Genomic DNA, 15,578 nt, shown 5'->3' with positions numbered 1-15,578 from the left:
CACAAGAATGGCTTGCAAGAGCCATGTGGTCTGAGCTGCAGCAACCAGTTCAAAGTCTCTTCACAGGTTGAGCTTCTTTGGTAGACTGGAGGAGAATAATAGGCCTGATTACCTAGTTCTTCCCAAGGGGAGCTAAGCCTGGCAGGACAGCCTGCTCTATGGCAGGAGCCCTGACTTGGGCCCCAAGTTATAGGGGCCCAATGGCATAATGACATATGACACAATGTGATGTCCTGACACCCTGATGTCATGTTACATTGGTGGCACAGCAGCGCTTTTGAGGCCTCGCGAGAACTTCAATGCAACTTCCCGTTTCTACTGGAAGTTGTGTTCCGAGGCTTTGTAGGGCCTCGGACATCATCTGGGAGGTTGAGTTGGGGCTCTGATGTGACTTGCAGTAGAAACTGGAAGTCACATCGCAGCCCCATGTTGTGGGTGCCCTGCAACCCCAGGCCCCCTAGAGCTGGCACTTATGCTCTATGGTCTTAACCCCTTCATGTATCAATTAGACTAAAACATGTGGGTTATATGAGGCTAGTTATCCCACAAAAATAACATTTTGTTGTTGTTTAGTCATTTAGTCGTGTCCGACTCTTCGTGACCCCATGGACCAGAGCACACCAGGCACCTCTGTCCTCCACTACCTCCCGCAGTTTGGTCAAACTCATGCTGGTAACCTCAAAAACACTATCCAAGCATCTCGTCCTCTGTCGCCCCCTTCTCCTTGTGCCCTCCATCTTTCCCAGCATCAGTGTCTTCTCCAGGGAGTCTTCTCTTCTCATGAGGTGGCCAAAGTACTGGAGCCTCAGCTTCACGATCTGTCCTTCCAGTGAGCACTCAGGGCTGATTTCCTTAAGAATGGATGCGTTTGATCTTCTTGCAGTGCATGGGACTCTCAAGAGTCTCCTCCAGCACCAGAATTCAAAAGCATCAATTCTTTGGCGATCAGCCTTCTTTATGGTCCAGCTCTCACTTCCATACATCACTACTGGGAAAACCAGAGCTTTAACTATACGGACCTTTGTTGGCAAGGTGACGTCTCTACTTCTCAAGATGCTGTCTAGGCCTGTCATTGCCCTTCTCCCAAGAAGCAGGCGTCTTTTAATTTCATGGCTGCTGTCACCATCTGCAGTGATCATGGAGCCCAAGAAAGTAAAATCTCTCACTGCCTCCATTTCTTCCCCTTCTATTTGCCAGGAGGTGATGGGACCTCTCATATATATATATATATATATATATATATATATATATATATATATATATATATATATATATATCTGCCTAAGCTAACTATCTACCTGTTATGAAAAATAACATAGAAAAATGCATTAGATTGGGGAAATGTTATTTGCAAAAAATTGTATATTAGGGGAAATCCACACTAAAATGTGAACTTGTATGTAGACTTTTACCCAAAAATTCTGCAAACTGATGTGGAAATGTAGAGAAATGAAGATAGGAAAAATCACAGAAACATTGAATGGCAGGAGCTGGAAGGGACTATGAGGGTCATCTAGGCCAACCCCCCTCAATGGGACTCAAACCCATGATCCTGAGATTAAGAGCTTAATGCTCTACCAACTGAGCTATGCCAGCCCATTTAAGTGAAAAACTGAAAGACACCCAAATCGACAGATACAACCACCCCCACCTGTGGCCAATCAGATGTTGCTGGTTCGCAACTCTCCCTGGCCCTGAGTATTAGGATGGGCTGGTGGGAGGTATAGACAAGACTGAGCTTGATGCTCCCGTGACTTGGCAGAAGAGAGCTTCCTAGGGTCCTAAAAAGGCTGATGACTCTAGTAATGACCAGATCTCCTTCCTCCTGCTGCTCTCAGCCTCCTTCTTTGAATCTATCCTTGTGTTTTTATCTGCAGCTCAGCCATGAGGAGTCCAAGAGTCCTCTGCTCTCCCTCCCGCAGTGTGATTTGAACCTGTGTAGGTGGGAAGCCCACTAAAAAAGTTTGCATTTGTTATTGGTAAGTCGAACCAGCTGGGATCTGAAGGCTGCAGATCCAGCCTCTGAGGCATGCCAAATCTTGCTTTTTGGAGCCAAGTTTTTTCACAGTGGAATGGGGTTTGCTAGTTTTAACCACTTGCACACATGCATGCACGCACGCACACACGCACGCACGCACACACGCATGCACCCCCCCCCCCCGGGCATCCATTGGCTGTGCTGAGCATGTCCAGCTGGGCAGCAGGGCCGTCTTTACCCGGGAGTGCAAGGGGTGCGGGGCACCCAGGCGCCAAATTCTGGGGGGCGCCAGGTGCTCACCGCTGAAGCTGCCTAAGCTAACTATCTACCTGTTATGAAAAACAAATAATTTTGATCGAGCTAGAAAAGCAAAATACATATATACCTAGGTATTACCGAAATGTATACCTACTGTTTCACTAAAGGACTTTTGACTTTGTGCGCTCATTTAGCAAAGACGCTCTGCGCCAGCGGCGGCACGTGTCATTCACAACAGCGCTGTGCACGCGAAAGGAACTTTTACATCAAAATATCACGTTACGTATTGCATTGAGCTGCGCTGCTATGTGGCAGTGGGGTCAGCAGCACCTTTGACACGGCTGATGTTTCTCCTAAGTAGGTGCCTAAACAATACTTAAAAGTTTAAGTGTGGTGGTTGAGCAAATAAAAAAGTTTGTTTCTTTTTCCTCCCTTCTTTTGTAAACAAGAGATAAGGCGTAAGCGTGGTGTCTGACATAAGCATAATAAAAGTTAATTTGAGGGCTAAACTAAATTTGGGGGCGCTGGGCGGATCTTTGCCCCCCTGGCGGTGCATGTGCTAAAGACTGCGCTGCTGGGGAGAAACTCCAAAGGAAGCACCTGGGAGTGGCTTCATGTAAACTCAGAAACAGCAACTTCTGCGTGGGTAGGTGGAGCCTGGCTAGAAGGGCAACTTGGATGGTTTTGAGGAGGAATAATGGCAATGATTCCAGGCTGGTCACCTCCAGACTGCCAGCATTTTGTGGGAGGTTCCAAGTGCATATCAGACATTTAAGGGCTCCCCCACACCTTTTGCCCTGTGCTTTCTAGGGACAGGTCCCTGCTTTCCCAGTCCATCTCTGAGCACTTTTTTTTTTGCCCATTGCTCTCCCCAGAAAACTCTGCTCTTTCATGCTAAATCAAATAAATGCTCTGATTCAGCAGGCAGGAAAGAGCAAGTTTTCAGAGGGAAAGTTTGAGGCAAAAAACCCACAAAAGCACTAAGACACATTGCTTTAAAATGCGGACCTGTGTCTTGAAACACAGCACAAAAGGAAGCCAGGATAAGAGAGCCAGTGTGGTGTAGTGGTTAAGAGCGGTAGTCTCGTAATCTGGGGAACCGGGTTCGCGTCTCTGCTCCTCCACATGCAGCTGCTGGGTGACCTTGGGCCAGTCACACTTCTCTGAAGTCTCTACACTTGGGCCAGTCACACTTCTCTGAAGTCTCTCAGCCTCACTCACCTCACAGAGTGTTTGTTGTGGGGAGGAAGGGAAAGGAGAATGTTAGCCGCTTTGAGACTCCTTAAAGGGAGTGAAAGGCAGGATATCAAATCCAAACTCTTCTTCTTCTTCTCCTCTTCTAAGCTCTCAGTTTGCACAATTAAGGAGGATTAAATTGCTCTGTCGTGGGACGCGGGTGGTGCTGTGGGTAAAACCTCAGCGCCTAGGACTTGCTGATCGTATGGTCGGCGGTTCAAATCCCCGCAGCGGGGTGAGCTCCCGTCGTTCGGGCCCAGCTCCTGCCCACCTAGCAGTTCAAAAGCACCCTTAAGTGCAAGTAGATAAATAGGTACTGCTTTATAGCGGGAAGGTAAACGGCGTTTCCGTGTGCTGCTCTGGTGCAGGCTCGCCAGAGCTGCTTCGTCACGCTGGCCACGTGACCCGGAAGTGTCTTCGGACAGCACTGGCCCCCGGCCTCTTAAGCGAGATGGGCGCACAACCCCAGAGTCGGACACGACTGGCCCGTACGGGCAGGGGTACCTTTACCTTTACCTTTAAATTGCTCTGTCACCCTTGTTCCTCAACTCCACTTAATAAAAACAAAACCCCCACAGCCTTTCTGCCATTTAAAAAGTCATTTAAAAAGTGCACTGAGAAGCATGGGGTGGATAAACGATTTAAGGAGAAATGAATGAACATTGGACAGCAAATGAGGATGAGAGCACATTGTCCCATAATATCCCTGAAAACCAGTTAGAAGAAAGGCTTGGTAGGGGCTGGACATTATCTAACCTCCTTGTAAACTTTTGCAAGGAAAAGAGGATAGATGCTTAGTCGACAGACTGCCTGGAGTAGTCTTCAGTTCCTGGAGCAGCATTTCCCAGTCTGGGACCCAGATGGCTTGAACTCAAATTCCCATCATGCTGTGCTGGCTGGGGCTGATGGGATTTGCACCAGGTTGGGCAAGTCTGTGCTAGAGCTAGGAAGCATTAATATTATTATCATCCTTAATTTATGAATCGTCTTCTAAACAACCACATACAGGCGAGGTTGCGCCATCTGATTTCACCCCCAGGTTGCCTTTGTGTGAAGGAGCAACTGCTCTGGTCAGAGAGCGAAGGGAGTCCGATGGGCTGGCTCTCAAGAACATGGATGAACCCAGTGGCAGAGGAAGCGGGGTGCAGGCTGCCCTGGGTGTCATCACTGGGGGAGGGGGTGACAAAATGACAAAAATATAAGTTTTTAAAAAATTGAGCTCACAAAACTTTTTTGTTCGGTCAACAAACGTAAAAAAACGCGGCTGGCACTGGGCGCTACACCGCAGGGTCCGGCACTTACCGCAGGGTCTGCAGCTTGCCTGAGCCACACATCTCTCCTGGGAGTGAAACAGCAGCGTAGGGCTTGCGTCTGCCCACCGCATCTCCCTCAGCTGCCATACAGCTGAGGTGGAGGTGGCGGAGAGGCCCCATGCAGCACACTCCACCCCCATGGGCAGCATGTGCCGCACCGGGCACTTGATCAGCTAGCTATGCCACTAGATGAGCCATCTCATGAACTCCCTTTGGGCTCCTGCCTCAACTTTCAAGGTTGGGAGGGCAAGCCAATCCCTGCTCTCTTAGGCTTCAGCTGAAACAGGAGCTGCCTTCTATTTCCTTAGCCTGCCATGCTCCCCAGAAGGGGTGTCAGGATTTTGCTGGAGGAGCCTTGCTTTTCTAACCTCTTGAATATGGGCATCTGTGGTGGTGGAGGGGCCTGGAAACCACTGACTGTTTCCCAAATAGGCCTTTGCTTGGAGCAGACAGAATTCCACCTTTCTTCAGTTTTGGTTTTCTCATGAAGTGGTTCTGCTCACCACACCTGAAAAAGGATATTGCAGAGTTGGGAAAGATTCAGAAAAGGACAGCCCAAATGATCAAGATGCTGGAGGGATGTCGCTATGAGGAAAGGTTGCAGAGTTCAGGACTAGTCGCTGCAGAGCAAAGGCTAGCAAGAGTCAACATGATAGAAATACAGACAACTCCCCATTTATGCATGTTCAAGGCACATGTGACTGCATGTGTGCATTGCTGTGAACCCAGAGGTCACACGAAAAGGGACAAAAATGGCCCTAAAAGAGTGCATAAACGGCCAAAGTGGACAAAAATAGTGCCTAGCAATCCCATGAGCCTTTGCATTTCCAGAGGTTTAGAGGGCGTTTGCCGGGTTTTCAATGGAGTTCCCAATATTTGCAGTTTCACTTAAACACGTGGCACCTCAGAACATCACCACCACATAAATGGGGAGTTGCCTGTATAAAAAGCAATGCATCGTACGGAGAACGGGATGGATAAAATCCTTGCCCCCCCTATTCCTAGCACTAGAACTCATGCATATCCAATGAAGCTGAATAAAGTACTTCTTCAGGCCATGTACACTTAAACTATGGAATTGGATGGCCCCCATTTGGATGCTCTGAAAGAGGATTGGGCAGTTTCATGAAGGGGAGAGCTATCAATGGCTACTTAGCCACATGGCTTTGTTTTACCTTCATGATCAGAGGCAGCAAAGCTTCTGAATACCAGTTGCTGTGCTTAGGCCTTGTTGCAGGTTTCCCATAGGCATCTGGTTGTCCACTGTGAGAGCAGGACGCTGGACCAGAAAGGGTCTTGGCCTGAGCTACCAGACTCTTCTGATGTACTCATGTTCCCAGCCACAAGCAGGACCTGAGCGCAATGGCACTCCTCCCACTCATTTCCCCCAGCAACTCAAATCACTTTTCAACCCTCCCCCCCCCCCGTCTATCTCCTGCTTTTGTGACCCTGCAGTATCAACTCCCTTGCTGTGTGAAATGTTTTAAACATGCTGTGTTAGCAGTCAGTCGGTATATGCCCTTCTGACCTTCTCTGCTGTCATGGCTCCATTAGCTTCACCCATAGCATTTGTCAGTTGATGCTGACATGGCCTGTAGAGAGGGCAGAAGGAGCAAATCCATTCCCCCAGAGATGCATTGTGCTTTGTGTGATAAAAAACTTCAATCTGAGTCCATCAGGTCTTCTTGCAGAAACTGATGTGCAATGAGGAAAAGTAAGGCTATTAATAATACTGTAATAGATCAGGGGAAGGCAGATCAAAACCACCAGGTCCCCAGAAAGTCTCCTGCTCAAGCCCCATTTAAGAATATGGTCTCAAATAGTGCTCTGTGGACCACCAGTGGTCCATGAGCTTCACTGAGGAGGTCTGGGACATGTCTGTGAAGAACAGCTGGGGCTGGGGCTGGAGCTGCTCCATCATTCTTAGAACCTGGCAGTTAACCTGAAAGGTAAGCAAGACAGTAAATGGGAGGCTAAAATTAAGGTTTAATTTTGATTCAACTAGAAATCATACATGCTGAGCACCATGCATTACAATTGCTACAACAGGCAGAAAAAGCATTAGGTGATCTGCTGAGACTCTCTGCAACTTTCAAATGGTCTGTGGGCAGAGCAGAGGTGGAGATGAAGAGTTTGAGAAGCTACTGGTCAAAATGCATGGGACATAGGAAGCTGCTTTATACCAAGCCTGGCTGTGGTCTATCTCTCTCAGCATTAATATCCGCACTGGGGTTTTAGACAAGGTGTCTCTCCCAACCTTACCTGGAGATGCCAGGTATGGAATCTGACCACAATGGGGATCTAAGGCCATGCGTATTCCACTCCCGGAAGCTGAACACCTCGGAGCAGAACTACATGATTTGGGAGAGCTACTGGCTATAAAAGAAGCTTTGGCCATGTGGAGACATTTCCTAGAGGGAGAGCAACACCAAGTGGAGGTGCTCACAGATCACAAGAACTTAGAATACTGGCAAACAGTGAGGCAACTGAGCCAGAGGCAAATCAGATGGGCACAGTTCTTTGCATGTTTCAACTTCAGCATACAATACTTGCCGGGGCATCTAAACCAGAGGGCAGATACCTTGTCCCGGAAACCTGAGTACATGGAAGGTGAGCAGAAACAAGAGTTGAGACACATTCAGAAGCTGGAACAGTTGCAACTGGTGGCGGTGCCTGTTGTTGGGGCTGAGGCGTTTAAACGACTGACGGAAGGGGATGAATTCATGTGGCAGAAACTGGCAGCGGTGTGGAGAGGTGAGAACAGTACCAAGAGTTTCACAGAAAAGGAAGGTCTTTTGTTTAAGGGAGAGGTTCTCTATGTGCCAGAAGGGGACTTGCGGGAACTAAAAAGTTTAAAAGTAGAGAAGTAAAAAAAGGAAAAATCAGTGCTAATTACAGTCCTGTTATCTGTGGAGCTCCGAAGCCTGCTTGCTAAGCCGTTGCCATCTTAGAAGATCCCATTACCTTCTGTGGAATCCCACTTGCGGACACTAGTGCTGCGGCAGTGTCACGATAACCTGATGGCGGGCCATTTTGGACATTACAAGACCCTGCATCAACTAACGAGATGATTTTGGTGGCCAAGAATACAGGAAGGGACTAAGGAGTATGTGAGGGCATGTGAAACTTGCCAACGGGTAAAAATGCCTCAGGTAGTGCCTGCAGGACTGCTGCAACCACTTCTGACCCTGCAAGGACCTTGGGAGATGATTGCGATGGACTTTATCATGGACTTGCTGGCTTCTCAGAAACAGTAGTCTGGGTAGTGGCAGACTTGTTCACAAAAATGGCATAATTTGTGCCGTGCCAAAAGCTGCCATTGGCCCAGGAGACGGCACAGATGTTTGTGGACCATGTGTTTAAGCTGCTGTTGAGAGTGATTTCAGACAGAGGGGCGCAATTTTGGAGAAAGCTGATGCAGCTTTTAGAGGTAGAAGTGTGCCTGACCTCAGTGAGACACCCACAAACCAATGGGGAGTCTGAGAGAACCAACACTACTTTGCAACAATACCTTCGTTGCTATGTGAACTACCAGCAAGAGGACTGAGTAGACAAATTGAGACTAGTAGAGTTCGCATATAATAACACAGTGCATGTGTCTACCCAGCAAACTCCATTTCTGGCCAACTATGGAAGACATCCAAGAGCGTTTCCAGAGCCATGGAGCACCTTGTTGGTGCCAGCAGCAGAGCAGTTCATGGGTGAAATACAGGCTCTACAGGAACTGCTAAAGGAGAAACTTGACACTAAGTACAAGAGAAGTGCTGATGAGCATAGGCAGCAGGGAGAGGAGACCAGAGTGGGGGATAAGGTGTGGTTGTCGACTAAAGACTTACCAACTAAGGGGAGGTGCAGGAAGCTAGAGCCAAGGCGGTTGGGGCTATTTGAAGTTGCAGAACAGGTAAATCCTGTATCGTTCAAACTTAAATTGCCTGCCTCAATGAAGATACATCCTGTATTCCATAGGGCTCTTCTGTCGCCATCTGTTCCGGCGCACCATTTCCAGGAACCTAAGCAGGCACCTCCTTCTCCAGTTATGGTGGAAGACCAAGAGGTGTATGATATCCAACAAATTTTGGATTCGAGGTTTTGTAGAATGCAGCTGCAGTATTTAGTGTCCTGGAAAGGTTAGGGTCCTGAGGAAAACTCCTGGGTACGAAGCCAGGATTTGCATGCCCCAGCATTGCAGCGGCAGTTCCACCGTAGGTACCCCCACAAACCCAAACCCAGAGGGTGGAGGGAGGTGGTTGACCTTAGCAAAGAAGAAGCTGAGGAGAGTGAGGCATGGTGGGAACCTGCAGCGAGAGAGCCCTCTGTGGCAGGCAGTGAAGCCAAGGAGGAGGAGGAAGGGGGGCTTAGTGGAGGTGGTGGTGTCAGAGAACTGGACTTTCTGACAAGCAGCGAAAGAACATGCACAGAGGAAGAGGGGGGAGAAGCAGTTAGCCACAGGAATTCGGCCTTTGTACACACACAGAGGGAAACGGAGAGACACAGAGAGCAGGAATTCAGCTGCAAGGCTCAGATAGTGATACAGACACAGAAATAGAGAGAGTGCAATCACCCCGATCTCGAAGACTCACGAGATTAGGCGAGAAGCGTGAAAATTACAGGAAGAGGAGGTGGGGTTTCTCCTGTTTGGGGAGAAGGGGGCAAAGCTCAGTCCCGGCAACAGTGGCATCGGAGGAAGACTGAAATTAACGGAGCTCCAACCGGGGCTTTTGTTGAACCAATAAATCTTAATTACGGTAACTGCTGAAGTTGTCTCATGTGTCTGGGAGAGACCCAAGCCTTACATTTTCCATCATCTTGGTGTAATGGAAGAAACACAGTCCATATTCCTTTGCCTCCCAAAGATCAGCCATGTAACATGAGGCAAGCCTTTTGTATAACTTTGCCCTCTCATCATATTCCCCGGAGTTTCATTGACTGGAGTCTGAATGTCTGGATGGAGGAAACATTGGCTGGAAGAAAGGTTGTTGAGGTGACCCTGGGATGACAGGCTGGCTAAGAGTCCAGCTTTGGTCACTGTGCTGAAACTGAAAGAGCATCCTGAGCACAGCAGCTGTCCTGGCTCCTGCTCAGACCATGACAACAAAAGCCATCATGTGACAGTAAGGAAGATATATTTATTGAGGCGTCTTTAAGGTCCAGGCTCAGCAAAAGGAACTGAATCACAACAGCCTCATGGCTTGAACTAGTTGATGGGAACTGTGGAATCTACTGGGCTAGATGTAGCAGTTCAAGTTTAAGGAGTCCAAGATCACGGCAAGAAGTTCAGAACCTTGTGGAAGCAACGGAGGTGTCCTGACAGTTGTCCTTTAAAGGAGAGGCAAGCTTACTCAGGTGACTCCTGTGCTTTGTGGAAATGTCAAGCATGAAGACGTGCACTGTGTCAAGGAGGATGGGTCTGTTTCCAGAAGTGGAACTGCTGCTTCGTCCTCTGCCTTCCCCTTCTGACTCTGGTTCCTCCACCACCAGTGGCTAGTCAATACCTTCTCCAAACCCCATGGATGTTCTCCTCTCCCCAGTAGGGAAGAGGTGAGTCAGAATCCCTGTCTCCCCATTCAAAAATGCCAGATTTCAGGAAAGGGGAGTACTTCCATTCCCTGGTCTCACTCTGCCATCTCACCGTCTTCTTCCTTCTCATTGTCCATCACAGTCTTTCTATCCAAGGCAGAGCATTTATGACAGCAGCAGCCCTAAATGCTGAATTTTGCTTTAAGATGTCCATGCTCTAACCTGGCTGCTATAAAGGTAAAGGGACCCCTAACCGTTAGGTCCAGTTGCAGACGACTCTGGGGTTGCTGTGCTCATCTCACTTTACTGGTCAAGGGAGCTGGCGTACAGCTTCTGGGTCATGTGGCCAGCATGACCAAGCCACTTCTGGTGAAACAGAGCAGCACATGGAAACGCCGTTTTACCTTCCCGTCGGAGCGGGAGTACCTATGGTATTTATTTACTTGCACTTCGTGCTTTCGAACTGCTAGGTTGGCAGGAGAACATGACTGCTATAGACTTTAGTAAATTAGCAGTTTCCAGGCTTCTTACCTCCCTTGAGCCTATTCTGTGTAGATATCACACAAGAAGAGCCGCGCTGGATCAGACCAGTGGCCCTTCCAGTCCAGCATTCTGTTTTCCTTGTGCCCAAACAGAAGCTGATGGGAAGCCCACAAGGAGGACAAGGGCAACCCCACTCTCCCCATCCTACCAATTGCAGAGGACTCTGGAACCCATTCTAGGAGATACACCTGGCTCATACAGAGCTCTGGCCAGACTCGTTGGGACTGACATCAGCTGAGGCCAAAGCCCCCTTTCTGTGTCAGTTGCATGGAGAGGGCCAGCATCTGTGCACATGGCAGGGGCTCTGATGCTGTGTTTGAGTCTCTGTTGTGTGGCCTCTTGTTCTTGGTGGGGTTTTAGGTTAGGGCACTTTATGTATCAAGTGCAGTCCAAGCCCATGAAAGGGAAAGATAGTTGTTCAGGACGGTTTGTAATAGGAATGTGCTGGTCCCGGGGGGAGGTTACCGTGGGGCGAGGTCCAGGACCCGAGTCGAGGGTCGGCAGACAGTCCTCCACGGGCGAAGCAGGGTCCACAGGGAGGAGCCGGGCAAGGACGGGAACACTGGAGGAACAGGACTGGATGCTGGCCGAAACAGCTCTTCAATGACGACGTTGCTCCCGCAACCTGGGACCGGGCTGACTGGCCTTTATCTTCTCTAAGGCCAGGGGCGGTCCCGGCCCCCAGGAGCCCCGCCTCTCCTGGCCTTAAGGCGAGCACTCCTCCTGGGAGAAACCAGTTCCCTTCGCCTCTCTGCCCTAAGCCTCTGTAGTTCAGGAGAGGCTGAAGGGTTACTGGGCCCAGGGGGAGACTCACCTGTAGGCACTGAGTCCTCAACCACCTCTGGAGCCAGAATGGATTCACCTGGTGCCTGCTCCTGAGGATCCGGCACAGGTGCAGGCTCCTCAGAATCAAGGCCCTGCCCCAGTTCAACCGGCCCTGGAGGCGGGGACTCCTGTACAGGCTGGGATTCCTCCGGTTCACTCTCTGAATCGGATTCCCAAGCCATCACAAGGAATGGGAAAAAATGTCAGTTTTGCTTTTTCTCTATTTCTCATTTTGATGCTCTGAAGTTTTCCACATTTGCATATCAGTCTGCAATTCTTATACTTTAAAAAAAAATTATCCTAATATGCACATTTTTGTAAACAACTTTGCAGAATATGTACATGCAATTTCTCTTAATATGCATTTTGTATGTTATTTTCACTAATATATGCATTTATATGTACTCTTTGCCTTAGTATATGCATTTTGTACACATTTTGTACACATGGCTGGGGGACTGTGGGTGTGCAAATTTTGAAAGATGGTTGTGTTTTTCTTCCTGTATTGTTTTGGGAAGTGATAATTAGGTAAGTTTGCCTGTAAATGTGAACTGAATAGAATTTCTGTCCTAGCAATGGTTTTAGCTGGAGGTGGCAAGTGGTATTCTGTCCTTTTTCTTTTTCGGCTGTCCTAGTAGTAGATTATTTCTGGGTCCCCATCTGAGACTGACTCATGATGTTACAGAGCTGATTTGGAACTGGCTCTGTGAAATGAACAAAAGCCCAGCAGCGATCATGAAAACGTTTGGGTCAGTTTGCTCCAGGCTGGAGCTCAGATGCTTAAAAGGACACCCAGATCCATTCCAACAGCACAGGTGACATTTAATATCTTCCAAAATCTTTGATTTGAGTGGCAAAGACCTTTTGGTAGCAAAACGTTGCCAACATAATCCAAAAATTCACTGGAGATTTAAGAGCCCAGGTTCCCCTACTCTCCCAAGCCCAAAAGAGCTGCCAAAAAACTCTCGGGAAACACAGCCCAATCTTTGTTTAGTCATTAATGTCGAGAGTAAAAGCAGAGAGACTCTTAGGAAATGCTTTAAATGATTAGGGGGATCTTAACTCTAAGGAGCTAAATAAATGCAAAGTAATTCCTCCAAGACCCTTTGCACTGCTCCATAATGTAATCTCATTTCTAAACACACAATTACAGATTTTTTAAAAAAAGAAACGAAAAAGAAAAAGAAAAAGAAAGCAAAGAAAATAAAACAAGCCAAAGAAAAGAATAATTATTTTCTGCTTCCTCATGCAAATCCTTTGACCAATCATTTAAGGATCAGGGGCAATTCAAGCTTCTGGTGGAAACACCCAATTGAAGGCTTGGGGGGGGGGGGCGCAGAGGGAGAGGGAGAGGCTCTGGGGGGAAGAGGGGGGAGTGAAAGGATTTACTTTTCTAAGAACCAGAATTAACAAAGGTCCTATTTTCTGTGCTTATGGTGTCTGGCTAGACAGGCCTTGCTGACAAGCTCTCAAAAAAACATGTGTTGGGCCTGTTGAAAAGGGGCTCACTGTTGACTGACAGACAATTGAACTGACAAATTGTTTCATTGTAGTTGACAGGGGGAGCGCAGTATAAGATAATTATGGTGAGGAGGGAAGCAAGAGGTCGGAGGTCAGAAGACACGTCTGACCCTGTTTTCTGAAAGACCTGAATGGAACCCGGGTCCGGGAGCCCAGAGTGTGACATGGACTCCTTTTCCCATTCTCATGATTAAGAGCTAAAGAATATTGAGAAGAAGAGCCCCCTCCCTCCCCACCCGCACCCAGGCAGAGTTTCAGCTCTCACAGAAAACACTTGGCGCAACATCTCCTGCTAACAGGCCCACAAAGTCGCTTTCCAATAAACTCTGTTTCCCAGCCCCGGCTGCAATTCTGATGCGTCAAAAGGAAGACAGATGTACCATTTGGACAGCAGGGTCTGCGCCCGTGGTGTGATCCTGGTGTTGCAATTCTGATAAGTCAGATGGGAGGCAGAAGTAGTTTCCAGATTTGCCAGGTGGAGGCTCAAATCTCTAGGTGGCCTCTAGCGTCCTGCTGTCTCCTCTCAGGCGCAGCAACTGAGGCAGATCAATGGCCTTCGTTCTGCAGCCGCTGGTACTGGGGTACCCTGACCTCCCCAAGTTTCCATACGAAAGCGGGGAAATGCAGCGCAACCTCTTCAGGTTTCAGGAGCAGCATGCTGGAAGCCTTGAAAGCAAGAAGCAACCTTTTACGACCTAAGTTTGATAACCAAGACCTAGTACAGAATGGCTGACTGTCCTATTCCTTAAAACACCACACCAGAGCCACTCTAGCAAATGAATGCTATGAGCATCCTTGGCTGACGGCACGTGAGATGGGATCCTTGATTGACATCCCTCTGATTACTGTTTTCAAACACATGGCAGCCTTCAGTCTTGACAGGTGTGCCAATTCATCACATTCCATCTGCATAGAGATGCTACCAGACTCCTAGCTGATCTTTGTTGGTCTAAACCAGGCAGTCCTGGAGGAAGCAGTGGCAAGGCCCAAAGCATCCTTTCATTTTCTGAATGCAAGGAGTGTCTGCTGGATTAGTTGAAAGTAGTGCTGTGCTGAAAATGACTTCTGCATTATTATTATTTTAAAAAAAACCTATTCTGCCTCAATTAATGAGAAAAGAAATTGCCTTTCAAAATTGAATGAATGAATAAATTTATTACGGTCATAGACCAGAAGAAAAGAAAAAAAATTAATTTCACTCCTTCAAGATTCCCTGAAGGAAAAAAGGAACAGGCCAAGTAGGCAATCCTCAGTATATAAAAACTCCAAACCCTGGTTTGATCAAGAATGTCAGGACATGAAGCTAAACTTACTGAAAAAATACAAGAATTATAGATCTGCCAATTTACCCCAACTCCCCACGGGCTGGTTTGAAGATAAACGAAATTATAAAATTTTGATCAAAAACAAAAAACTCCTGGCACAGAAAAGAGAATGGAAATGCCTAATAGATGCATCCAGAGAGAGAGATTCGGCCACCTTCTGGAGACTGGTAGCAAATGGAGTGCGATCTACTTCCTCAGAAGTGGAGTATACTATACCTGCAGGGACTTGGGAGGCATTTTTCCAATCTTCATATTCAGCTCTGCCTTTGACACAGCCACTAATACAGTGTGCGGCAGGTGATGAGTGGCCTCCGGTGTCGGTTGTGGAGATTAGGAGGCTTATTCAGGCACTCAAACACAGAAAAGCCCCGGGAGCAGATAATATCTCTCCTGAGCTTCTCAAAGCCAATATTGACTGGTGGGCCCCAGTCCTTGCCACCCTTTTCACCAGCATAGATCAAACAGCAATAATACCAGAGGACTGGGGATTGGCAATCATCGTTCCCATATTCAAGAAAGGCTGTAAACTTGATCCAGCCAACTACAGACCAATCAGTCTCTTAAGCATCATTAGCAAACTTTATGCAACTCACTTACGTGAAAAGTTTGCGGACTGGCTGGAACAGGAGCACATCCTAAAGGAAGCCCAGGCTGGTTTCAGGGCACATAGATCAACTCTAGACCAAGGACTGGCATTGCAACATCTAGTGGAGAAATACACCTCAAAGAAAGGAGGCTCTCTCTATGTAGCCTTTATAGATTTCAAATCAGCTTTCGATTTGATACCCCGGCACAGACTTTGGGAAAAATTAAATGCCACAAACATCGATAGACGTCTTTTGCTTCTTATCCGTAGACTACATGAAAATACTCGGATCCGTGTTAGATGCGACCGTTATGGGAACCTATCAAAGGAAATCCAAAGTTTCCATGGGGTCAAGCAAGGCTGTGTTCTTGCCCCTATTCTATTTAACTTCTATATAAACTCCTTAGTCGGAAAGATGGAGGAAGCAAGTACTCATTCCCCAAACTTAAACAATATACCAATCCCAGTCCTTTTGT

This window comes from Podarcis muralis, chromosome 7 (genome assembly GCF_964188315.1).
Source record: "Podarcis muralis chromosome 7, rPodMur119.hap1.1, whole genome shotgun sequence".
NCBI lineage: Eukaryota > Metazoa > Chordata > Lepidosauria > Squamata > Lacertidae > Podarcis > Podarcis muralis.
Note: the sequence above shows the minus strand (reverse complement) of the source record.